Here is a 12,995-nt window from a genome sequence, read left to right as displayed (position 1 = left end):
GTCACATCTTCTGCAACAGCTGCAAGGGGGGGCAAAGCAGATTTGGAGATGAAAGATGATCTGTGGTGGGTGTGTACATCTATTTTCTCTCCCAGATATACAAAGGTACAGTGACTGCTAGGGACCACCATTAATAATCCTGGTTACAGAGGCTCTATCCTTGTTATGCGTTGTGTGAGGTTAGTCCCAGCCAGAGACAGACAGAACTGGACATCCCCTGCTTTACTCTATACTGCTCTGGCCAGGTGTCACAGCAGGATATGGAGGTTTCAACTCAACACAATAGGTCATGGAGTGCTTGTGTCTGATATACAACTCTAGAGATTCAAATACTACCGTATAACAAGGAATAGGATCAAGACTCTCTCTGAGAAGCAGAACTGGCCCAGATGTTAGCTAGTAAGAACTGCTCTCTCTTCCTCCTCCTCCACTCAATCTGGCCACTTTAGCACCCCCCCATCCCTACTTCCCTTTTTACACGAGACAGATTACTTCTTCTAACCTCCTTTCAGCAGGCTGCAATGAGAGAGAGAGACAGAGAGAGAGAGAGACAGACCGAGAGAGCGAGAGAGAAAGACAAGCAGAGAGAGAGAGACATGCAGAGAGAGAGAGACAGACAGACAGACACACAGGGACAGACAGGCACACAGAGAGAGAGACACAGAGAGAACACACACACACTGCTCCCATATAGCTCTAGCTACACATCTACATTGCTATTATATTCAACACTGACATTTAAAAAGATAATTCTTCCCTGTGACATTTCAGATAGATCTAGTGTACCCTCTACTGGGAAATACAACAACTGGTAGCAGTTATCAGTTAAGATCTGATTACAGAGCTTGTTAGATACACTGCCTTCAAAAAGTATTCATACTCCTTGACTTATTCCACATATTGTTGTGTTAAAGCTTGAATTCAGAATGGATTACATAGATGTTTATATACACACAATATCAATTAATTACAAAGTGAACACGTTTTTAGAAAATGTTTGGAAATGTATTGAAAATACAATAGAGAAATATCTCCTTTACATAAGTATACACACGCTCAAGTTAATACATGTTAGAATCACCCAGTGATTACAGCTGGGCGTCTTTCTGGGTAAATCTCTAAGAGCTTTGCACACCTGGATTGTACAATATTTGTACATTATTCTTTTCAAAATTCTTTAACTCTGTCAAATTGGTTGTTGGTCATTGCTAAATAATCATTTTCAGGTCTTGCCATTGATGTTCAAGTAGATTTAAGTCAAAACTGTAACTCGGCCATTAAGGAACATTCACTGTCTTCTCGGTAAGCAACTTCAGTGTTTTTTATTCTATTTATTTAACCAGGCAAATCAGTTAAGAACAAATTCTTATTTTCAATGACGGCCTACCACAGCCAAACCCGGACGACGCTGGGCCAATTCTGTGCCGCCCTATGGGACTCCAAATCATGGTCGGTTGTGATAAAGCCTGGAATCGAACCCGGGTCTGTAGTGACTCCTCTAGCACTGAGATGCATTGCCTTATACCGCTGTGCGACTCGGTTTGGCCTTGTGTTTAAGGATATTGTCCTGCTGAAAGGTGAATTAATCTCCCAGTGTCTGGAGGAAAGCAGACTGAACAAGGTTTTCCTCTAGGATTTTGCCTGTGCTTAGCGCCATTCCGTTTATTTTTTAATCCTGAAAAACCCCAGTCCTTAACTATTACAAGCATACCCATAACATGATGCAGCCACCACTATGCATGAAAATATGGAGAGTGGTAATTCGCTGATTGAGGATACGTGTACTTACTATGACTGTGACAAAATGGGGCCGATAGAGATGGTTGCCTTGCTTCAAGTCCTTAGGAAACTATGCAGTATTTAGTTTATGTATTATTTTTTACATTGTTACCCCAGGAAATCTTAAGTCTTATTACATACAGCCAGGAAGAACTACTGGATATAAGAGCGACTTCCAGAAGCCAAACCAAAACAACGGCGCCGCAGAAGGGGCAGACGGAGCGGCCTCCTGGTCAGGCTCCGTAGACGTGCACTTCGCCCACCGCTCCAGAGTATACTACTCGCCAATGTCCAACGTCTCTTGACAACAAGGTAGACGAAAATCGAGCAAGGGTTGCCTTCCAGAGAGACATCAAAGATTGTAACATTCTCGGTTTCACGGAAACATGGCTCACTTGGGATATCGGTTCAGCCACAGGGCTTCTCCATGCATCGCACCGACAGAGATAAACACCTCCCTGGGATGAGGAAAGGCGGGGGAGTATGCTTCATGAATAACGACTCATAGTGTTATCATAACAACATACAGGAACTCAAGTCCTTCTGCTCATCCGACCAAGAATTCCTTACAATCAAATGCCGGCCATATTACCTCCCAAGAGAATTCTCGTCAGTTATCGTCACAGCCGTGTACATTCCCCCTCAAGCAGACACCACGACGACCCTCAAGGAACTTCACTGAACTCTATGTAAACTGGAAACCATATATCCGGAGGCTGCATTTATTGTAGCTAGGGATTTTAACAAAGTAAATTTGAGAACAAGGCTACCTAAACTCTATCAACATATTGATTGCAGTACTTGCGGGGGTAATCCGCGATGCATACAAAGCCCTCCCCCGCCCTCCCTTTGGCAAATCCGACCACGGATTTGGCATCTTGCAGGTCCACAGATGATGCAATCACCATCACACTGCCCTATCCCATCTTGACAGGAGGAATACCTATGTAAGAAAGCTGTTCATTGACTACAGCTCAGCATTCAACACCATAGTACCCTCTAAGCTCATCATCAAGCTGGAGGCCCTGGGTTTCAACCCCGTCCTGTGCAATTGAATCCTGGACTTTGACGGACCGCCCCCAGGTGATGAAGGTAGGAAACAACATCTCCACTTCGCTGACCCTCAACACTGGGGCTCCATAAGGGTGCGTGCTCAGCCCCCTCCTGTATTCCCTGTTCACCCACGCCTACGCACGCCTCCAACTCAATCATCAAGTTTGCAGACGACACAACAGTGGGCTTGATTACCAACAACAACGAGACGGCCTACAGGGAGGAGGTGAGGGCACTCGGAGAGTGGTGTCAGGAAAACAACCTCTCACTCAATGGCAAAAAACAAAGGAGATTATCGTGGACTTCAGGAAACAGCAGAGGGAGCACCCCCCTATCCACATCGACGGGACAGCAGTGGAGAAGCTGGAAAGTTGTAATTTCCTCTGCGTACACATCACTGACAAACTGAACTGGACCACCCACACAGAGAGTGTGATGAAGAAGCCGTAACAGCGCCTCTTCAACCTCAGAAGGCTGAAGAAATTTAGCTTGTCACCCAAAACCCTGACAAACTTTTACAGATGCACAATCGAGAGCATCCTGTCGGGCTGTATCACAGCCTGGTACGGCAACTGCACCGCCCTCAACCACAAGGCTCTCCAGAGGGTGGAACGGTCTGCACAACGCATCACCAGTGGTAAATTACCTGCACTCCATGACACCTACAGCGGCCGATGTAACAGGAAGGCCAAAAAGATCATCAAGGAAAGCAACCACCCGAGCCACTGCCTGTTCACACCGCTACCATCCAGAAGTCAAGGTCAGTAAAGGTGCATCAAGGCTGGGACCGCAAGACTGAAAAAAGCCATCAGACTGCTAAACAGCAATCACTAACTCAGAGAGGCTGCTGCCTACATTGAGACCCAATCGCTGGACACTTCAATAAAAGGATCACTAATCACTTTAAATAAAGCCATTTGAAATAATGGCACTTTAATAATGTTTACATATCTTACTTTACTCAGATCATATGTAAACTCAGCAAAAAAAGAAACATCCTCTCACTGTCAACTGCATTTATTTTCAGCAAACTTAACATGTCTAAATATTTGTATGAACAGAACAAGATTCAACAACTGAGACATAAACTGAACATTCAGTTTAGAAAGTTCAGAAAGTTCTACAGTCATGTGATTAACAGAAACTGAATAATGTGTCCCTGAACAAAGGGGGGTGTCAAAATCAAAAGTAACAGTATCTAGTGTGGCCACCAGCTGCATTAACTACTGCAGTGCATCTCCTCCTCATGGACTGCACCAGATTTGCCAGTTCTTGCTGTGAGATGTTACCCCACTCTTCCACCAAGGCACCTTCAAGTTCCCGGATATTTCTGGGGGGAACGGCCCTAGCCCTCACCCTCCGATCCAACAGGTCCCAGACGTGCTCAACGGGATTGAGATCCAGGCTCTTCGATGGCCATGGCATTACACTGACATTCCTGTCTTGCAGGAAATTACGCACAGAACGAGCAGTATGGCTGGTGGCATTGTCATGCTGGAGGGACATGTCAGGGTGAGCATGCAGGAAGGGTACCACATGAGGGAGGAGGATGTCTTCCCTGTAACACACAGCTTTGAGATTGCCTGCAATGACAACAAGCTCAGTCCGATGATGCTTTGGCACACCGCCCCAGACCATGACGGACCCTCCACCTCGATCCCGCTCCAGAATACAGGCCTCGGCGTAACGCTTATTCCTTCAACGATAAACGTGAATCCGACCATCACTCCCGGTGAGACAAACCCGCGATTCGTCCGTGAAGAGCACTTTTTGTCAGTCCTGTCTGGTCCAGCGATGGTGGGTTTGTGCCCATAGGCGGCGTTGTTGCCGGTGATGGCTGTTGAGAACGGGCCTTACAACGGGCCTACAAGCCCTCAGTCCAGCCTCTCTCAGCACTGATGGAGGGATTGTGTGTTCCTGGTGTGACTCGAGCAGTTGTTGTTGCCATCCTGTACCTGTCCCGCAGGTGTGATGTTCGGATGTACCGATCCTGTGCAGGTGTTGTTACACGTGGTCTGCCACTGCGAGGACGACCAGCTGTCCGTCCTGTCTCCCTGTAGCGCTACAAGCCCTGAGTCCAGCCTCTCTCAGCACTGATGGAGGGATTGTGTGTTCCTGGTGTGACTCGAGCAGTTGTTGTTGCCATCCTGTACCTGTCCCGCAGGTGTGATGTTCGGATGTACCGATCCTGTGCAGGTGTTGTTACCCGTGGTCTGCCACTGCGAGGACGATCAGCTGTCCGTCCTGTCTCCCTGTGGTGCTGTCTTAGGCGTCTCACAGTACGGACATTGCAATTTATTGCCCTGGCCACATCTGCAGTCCTCATGCCTCCTTGCAGCATGCCTAAGGCTCGTTCATGCAGATGAGCAGGGACCCTGGGCATCTTTCTTTTGGTGAATTTCAGAGTCAGTAGAAAGGCCTCTTTAGCGTCCTAAGTTTTCCGAACTGTGACCTCAATTGTCTACCGTCTATAAACTGTTAGTGTCTCAATGACCGTTCCACAGATGCATGTTCATTAATTGTTTATGGTTCATTGAACAAGCATGGGAAACAGTGTTTAAATCCTTTACAATGAAGATCTGTGAAGTTATTTGGATTTTTACAAATTATTTTTGAAAGAAGGGTTTTTTGCTGAGTTTAAATACTGTATTTTATAACATCTATTGCACTTTACCTATGCCGCTCGGCCATCGCTCATCGATATATTCATATTCTCATTCGCTTCTTTAGATGTGTGTGTTGGGGAATTGTTAGGTTACTTGTTAGATATTACTGCACTGTCGGAACTAGAAGCACAAGCATTTCGCTACACTCGCATTAACATCTGCTAAAAATGTGTATGTGACCAAAAACATTTTATTTGATTTGTGGTTGTCTCACCTAGCTATCTTAAGACGAATGCACTAACTAAGTCGCTCTGGATAAGAGTGTCTACTAAAAGACTCAAATGTAGATGTGAATGTAAAATGTTATCAAAGTAAAACGGCTGTTAAGAAAGTCAGATGTTCATTAGTTCAAGTCCCACCCAATCAGATGTTTATTAGTTCAAGTCCCACCCAATCAGATTAATATTGTTTGTTGATGAAATTATGCAATTCCATCTACAAATACTCATACCTCCGAGACAGTTTACCTAAACCCTTCAATGGATTGTTCCAGGTTCATTCTGAAAGCCATCTATATAACACAAGACACTGTGATAACCTTCACCTTCCCCACTGCTGCACCTCATAGTCAATTCTCTATCAGATACTCTGGAATTCTTATCTTCACATTGACAAAACCTCATTATCCCTCAATAACTTCAAGCGAAGACTGGGGGTCAGCCTGATGAATCAAACTAACCAATAATCCCCTCCATGTAACACACACACACACTTTTTCTTGAATACTGAGTATATCATGTACAATTATAATTAATATGCTTTATTTGACTGAATTAACTTTTTTTTGTACTTAGATTTGTGAAGTTTTCATATCAGCCCTTTTAGGCTTCCAACCTCACCTGCACACCGTTTTACCAGTTTATATCTGCACTGTTTTGTCTTTCACTTATTTTCTTTAGTGTGAATAAATAAAACCTCAAACCTAATGGAAAGCGAGGTAGATAGCTCATTCTGTCTCTGAGTAGTAACTGGCAGTGCTCAGACCTGGTCAGTCAGTTGATATCAAAGTGCACCGTCTGATATGAAAAGCTAACAGGATAGCCAATCAGAACACGGGGGATGGTGCAGGTACTGTAGCCTACATGCGTAAGAGCCTTTGTATCCATGCTTGAAATAGGATATTGTTACGTCTGTAATGCTGTAACACTCCCCTTTAGCAAACACTGCTATCATGTTATCATGAATAAACACTAGTATCCTGGGACTATGTACAGGCTGTATACGCTAGATTATAAAGTGTGTGGGACAGAACGGAAAAACAGAAACTTAAAAGAAAGCTTAAAAGAAAGAAAACAAATACTACATGTAATAACAATCCTGTGTGTGTGTGTGTGTGTGTGTATGTGTGTGTGGTTTCACTGAGCTCATTATAACAGGAATGGGCTAAATAATGATCTTGTAAAAGCCCAACAAAAACACAATCCACATAGCATAAAGGTCAGTTCAAAATTACCATCTTCATCTGGATTGGAAAAATGAAAATAGAAAATGGTGGACAGAGAGACAGTAAAAAAAGAATGTAAGTTTTTACTTTTTAGATTGCAGATTTGTCCAGCCAATGAAAAAAAAGATGAGAAATAATCCTCTTAACTGTATGTTTAGTAATGTGATTTAGTGTTATTTAGTCAGTGTGGGTACAGATGCTGCTTTCCCCTTCACCATAGTAAGGGTTGTGACATTCCATATTAACACCAGATACAGCACAAGTGTGTATGTATGTGAATGTGTGTATGTTTGTGTGTTTCTGGGAATGAAATGATCCCCATTATGACACACTGTTCCAGAGTGACTGTTCCAACTTCACACATTAGCACATTGGTCTGACTGAATGGAGTCTACTAATCACGCATGTGATATGAACTGGCTAAAGGTTTGTCGGACAGCACACCTCCATCCAGGCAGGTTTTTCAGGGGTGAGAGTGTTCCATCAAAGCAGCAAGAGTTGTGACCTGTTACCACAAGAAAAGGGCAACTAGTGAAGAACAAACACTGTTGTAAATACACCCCATATTTATGTTTATTTATTTTCCCTTTTGTACTTTAACTATTTGCACACAATGAAATTTGAAATGTCTTCATTCTTTTGGAGTGTAATGTTTACTATTAATTGTTATTGTTTATTTAACTTTTGTTTATTATCTACTTCACTTGCTTTGGCAATGTTAACATATGTTTCCCATGCCAATAAAGCCCTTAAACTGAATTGAATTGAGAGGCCCGTCTGTGGTAATCCTGACCCAGGCACAGCTATCTCCAGCTCCTCCTCTCTGGCTCTCACCTTCCTGAGGGGAAAGTACACTGTGGTACTGGCCTCAGTCACACAGCAGAGGGGTGAAGAAGGACTCCATTACTCACATTTGCACTTACAGACAAGACACACACAGACATGTATGGACGGACACACACACACTATAATCTAGAGTATACAGCCTGTACATAGTCCCAGGATAAGGCTATGTCCATTACTAGTGTTTATTCATGATAGCAGTGTTTGCTAAAGGGGAGTGTTACAGCATTACAGACGTAACAATATCCTATTTCAAGCATGGATACAAAGGCTCTTACGCATGTAGGCTACAGTACCTGCACCATCCCCCGTGTTCTGATTGGCTATCCTGTTAGCTTTTCATATCAGACGGTGCACTTTGATATCAACTGACTGACCAGGTGTGAGCACTGCCAGTTACTACTCAGAGACAGAATGAGCTATCTACCTCGGTTTTAATTCCCAACCATATTAATCTGATTGGGTGGGACTTGAACTAAGGAACATCTGATTGGGTGGGACGTGAACTAAGGAACATCTGATTGACTTTCATATCAGCCGGTTTACTTTGATAACAACTGATCGACTTTGATATCAGTTGTCGAGGCTATGTAGAAGATCATGGATTCATTCACACCTCATCCAAACACTGAAGTAGAAAAGGGCGTTGCTTTTCTATCTATTTAAAGCTCTTATGCAACCATAGGCTGCGTGAAGTCATGTCGGATAACCAGAACACTCTGCTTTTTAATCTCTAGCAATCATTTTAGTTTGACACAGAAATGACCTACCAATCAGTGACAAGCATTGAGCGCACCATGACTCTCAATCTAAACGTTTGCTCTGTGTATCACACATTATCACTGACTATCACTCAATTCATCACAATACTAAATGACTGGAGAGATAGACTTATAACACATGGCTTCGAGGCATTGTGATTCAATGGTAAGAATCAAAATATGCATAAACAATGTTATTCATACAGATACAGTGACTAGCTTCCCTCTGTGAGGGAAGGAGCAGTAGCCAATAGCTGCTAACAGAAACAAGCTGTTTCTTCAGAGCAGAAGGCCAGCATTTAAGTTCTGAAATACATCCAATCTCCACATACAGTATACGCACGCACACACACACGCACACACGCACACACACACGCACGCACACACGCACGCACACACGCACGCACGCACGCACGCACACACACACACACACACGCACACACGCACACACGCGCGCACACGCACACGCACACACGCACACACACACACACACGCACACACACACGCACGCACACACGCACACACACACGCACACACAGTGTGTTTCTGAAGAATCAAGAAGTACCAGACAAGGAATTCCAAAGCTCGGCAACCCTCCTGGCTCATGTGACTGCACAAATACAAACACACACACACACAGGCCAGATTGTGTGTGGTGCCTTTGCTTAAAGGCCATGATAAAAACAGGGGGAAAATGCGTAATCTGATATGCATGACTTAGAGTATAGCCTCTCTCCTTTATTTTCCCCTCACACATCACAGGTTGCATCTATTATACTCCCCCTCCGTCCCAAATACCAACCAAAAAATTAGACCGAAATTGACTCAGTATGCATTTATGGGGGTTTGAGGTCAAATAAAAAACCTCTTAATACATGTCAAATGTGAGCAGACGTGAACATGTGAAATTGCGAAGCATTAATGCACATTCTCTGACTGCTCTAGAGCACCAAAACCAGTCTGCATGTCTTCTGACAGATCTACAACACTAAACACCAGTCTGCATATCTTCTGACAGGTCTACAACACTAAACACCAGTCTGCATATCTTCTGACAGGTCTACAACACTAAACACCAGTCTGCATATCTTCTGACAGGTCTACAACACTAAAAACCAGTCTGCATGTTCTCTGACAGGTCTACAACACTAAAACCCAGTCTGCATATCTTCTGACAGGTCTACAACACTAAAAACCAGTCTGCATGTCTTCTGACAGGTCTACAACACTAAAAACCAGTCTGCATGTTCTCTGACAGGTCTACAACACTAAAAACCAGTCTGCATGTTCTCTGACAGGTCTATAACACTAAAAACTAGTCTGCATATCTTCTGACAGGTCTACAAGACTAAACACCAGTCTGCATATCTTCTGACAGGTCTACAACACTAAAAACCAGTCTGCATGTTCTCTGACAGGTCTACAACACTAAAACCCAGTCTGCATATCTTCTGACAGGTCTACAACACTAAAAACCAGTCTGCATGTCTTCTGACAGGTCTACAACACTAAAAACCAGTCTGCATGTTCTCTGACAGGTCTATAACACTAAAAACTAGTCTGCATAACTTCTGACAGGTCTACAATACTAAAAACCAGTCTGCATGTTCTCTGACAGGTCTACAACACTAAAAACCAGTCTGCATATCTTCTGACAGGTCTACAACAATAAAAACCAGGCTGTATGTTCTCTGACAGATCTACAACAATAAAAACCAGGCTGTATGTTCTCTGACAGGTCTAGAACAGTAAAAACCAGCCTGTATGTTCTCTGACAGATCTACAACAATAAAAACCAGGCTGTATGTTCTATGACAGGTCTCATTGCTCAAGATTCTATACTGAACAAAAATATAAACGCAACATGCAACAATTTCAAAGATTTTACCAAGTTCCAATTCATATAAGGAAATCAGTCAATTTAAATAAATAAATTCCTTAGGCCCTAATCTATGGGTTTTTTGACTAGGAATACAGATATGCATCTGGATCAGAAAACCAGTGCCTGGTGTGACCACCATTTGCCTCATGCAGCATGACACATCTCCTTCACATAGGAGTACTTCTATGTAGTACTTGTAGTTTTTCATGTTGTCTGTCTGTAATTTCTTTGTAATGACTTGGTGCTGCCTATCTTGGCCAGGGCGCTCTTGAAAAAGAGATTTTAATCTCAATGAACCCTTCCTGGTTAAATAAAGGTTAAATAAATAAGAGTTGATCAGGCTGTTGACTGTGGCCTGTGGAATGCTGTCAGGCTCCTCTTCAATGGCTGTGCGAAGTTGCTGGATATTTACGGAAACTGGAACACACTGTTGTACACGTCGATCCAGAGCATCCCAAACATGCTCAATGGGTGACATGTCTGGTGAGTACGCACGCCATGGAAGAACCTGGGACATTTCCAGCTTTCGGGAATTGTGTACAGATCCTTGCGACATGGGGCCGTGCATTATGCTGAAACATGAGGTGATGGGGGCAGATGAATGGAACGACAATGGTCCTCAGGATCTCGTCACGGTATCTCTGTGCATTCAAATTGCCATTGATAAAATGCAATTGTGTTTGTTGTCCATAGCTTATGCCTGTCCTTACCATAACCTCACTGCCACCATGGGACACTTTTCACAATGTTGATATCAGCAAACCGCTCACCCACATAATGCCATACACATGGGTCTGCGGTTGCGAGGACGGTTGGATGTACTGCCAAATTCTTTAAAACGATGTTGGAGGCGGCTTTTGGTAGAGAAATGAACATTCAATTCCCTGGCAACAGCTCTGGTGCACATTCCTGTAGTCAGCATGCCAATTGCAAACTCCCTTCTGTAGCATTGTGTTGTGAGACAAAACTGCACATTTTAGAGTGGTCTTTTATTGTCCCAGGCACAAGGTGCACATGTGTAACGATCATGCTGTTTAATCAACTTCTTGATATGCCACGCCTACCAGGTGGATGGATTATCTTGGCAAAGAAGAAATTCTCACTACAAGCTTTTTGTGCATATGGAACATTTCTGGGATCTTTTCTTTCAGTTCATGAAACATGGGACCAACACTTTACATGTTGTTTTATATTTTTGTTCAGTGGAGAAGACCAAAACCAGTCAATGATTTTTCTCTAGAACAGGGTTCCCCTAGTGTCCTGGCACTACACAACTGATTCAAATAATCAAAGCTTAATGATGAGTTGGTTACTTGAATCAGCTGTGTAGAGCTAGGGTAAAAAACTAAATGTGCACCCAGGGTGGGCCCTAGGACCCAGTTTTGGAAACCCTGGTCTAGAACAAAACCGGTCTGCCTTTTCTCTCTTGTTCCTCAAACCCAATCTGCAAGGTCTGTGACAAATATATAAACAACACTACTGCCTGCATATCCATCCATCTAGATCACAACCAGATCAATGTCATTGTAGAGACCTCTTGTCTATAAAACATGCAAAGAAAGGGGTCAGCGTCCCAAATGGCACGAGTCTACCTGGGCCCTGGGCAAAAGAAGTGTAATAAACAGGGAATAGAGTGCCATTTGGGATGCAGCCAGAGTGTGTCTGTCTGTGAGAGCAGATGTTGTGCATGATGAGGATAGAGGGCTCGTAAATCACCATGTCTTACCAGCGGAGAGGGAGGTTCTTGTGTTTCCTATTAACCAAAGCCTTCGCTACTTCCTCATCAATCATAGAACATGCCTGGAATGAAGAACAGAAACACAAAACATATTAGGACCACTCAGTACAAAACATCTAGAAAATATTATGTTTTGTCCATGAGAAGGGTATAAAAAAAATCCAGTAACCTTCCCAAAATTCCAGAAATCCCGGGTCGGAAAATTCCCGGAATCAGGAGGTTATAAGCAGGAACCCCATAATCCTCCAACCAGGATTTCTGGAAAACTGGGGAATTTGGGGAAAGTTACCAGAAATGTGCTACACTACACATGAGCAACAAAGCCTGGGTGACAGTCCGGGTCTGCTACTGCTCTCCTGCAAACATGTTTGGCATGACAATTCAATGGGAGTTGCTGAGAGAGCTGAAACAGACTGGCAAGTATAGGCTTCTTTACCATCATTCACTGTGGATGTCCGGTATGGGTTAGTAGTAACATATGATCCTCCAAAAGACGAACAATAACAACTACAAATTGATAACTAAAAAAAATGTCAAAAATATGTACAGTTGAAGTCGGAAGTTTACATACACTTAGGTTGGAGTCATTAAAACTAGTTTTTCAACCACTCCACAAATTTCTTGTTAACAAACTATAGTTTTGGCAAGTTGGTTAGAATATCTACTTTGTGCATGGACAAGTCATTTTTCCAAAAATTGTTTACAGACAGATTATTTCACTGTATCACAATTCCAGTTGGTCAGAAGTTTACATACACTAAGTTGACTGTGCCTTTAAACAGCTTGGAAAATTCCAGAAAATGATGTCATGGCTTTAGAAGCTTCTGAT

General features: G+C 43.3%; 1 protein-coding gene across 5 annotated transcripts in view; it reads right to left on the bottom strand.

The window, feature by feature from the left end:
* The window catches only part of zmiz1a (zinc finger, MIZ-type containing 1a), a 265,059-nt gene that overhangs the window by 159,196 nt on the left and 92,868 nt on the right, over nt 1-12,995 (bottom strand). For all 5 annotated transcript variants that reach the window (XM_042299071.1, XM_042299067.1, XM_042299068.1 and 2 more), the window contains exon 3: nt 12,155-12,228. The gene's annotated coding sequence lies outside the window, so the exon portion shown is untranslated. The remainder of the gene's footprint in view (nt 1-12,154; nt 12,229-12,995) is intronic.

Source organism: Oncorhynchus tshawytscha, linkage group LG16 (genome assembly GCF_018296145.1).
Source record: "Oncorhynchus tshawytscha isolate Ot180627B linkage group LG16, Otsh_v2.0, whole genome shotgun sequence".
NCBI classification, from domain to species: domain Eukaryota; kingdom Metazoa; phylum Chordata; class Actinopteri; order Salmoniformes; family Salmonidae; genus Oncorhynchus; species Oncorhynchus tshawytscha.
The sequence above is the reverse complement of the archived record's forward strand: the minus strand, read 5'-3'. Positions and strand labels throughout refer to the sequence as shown.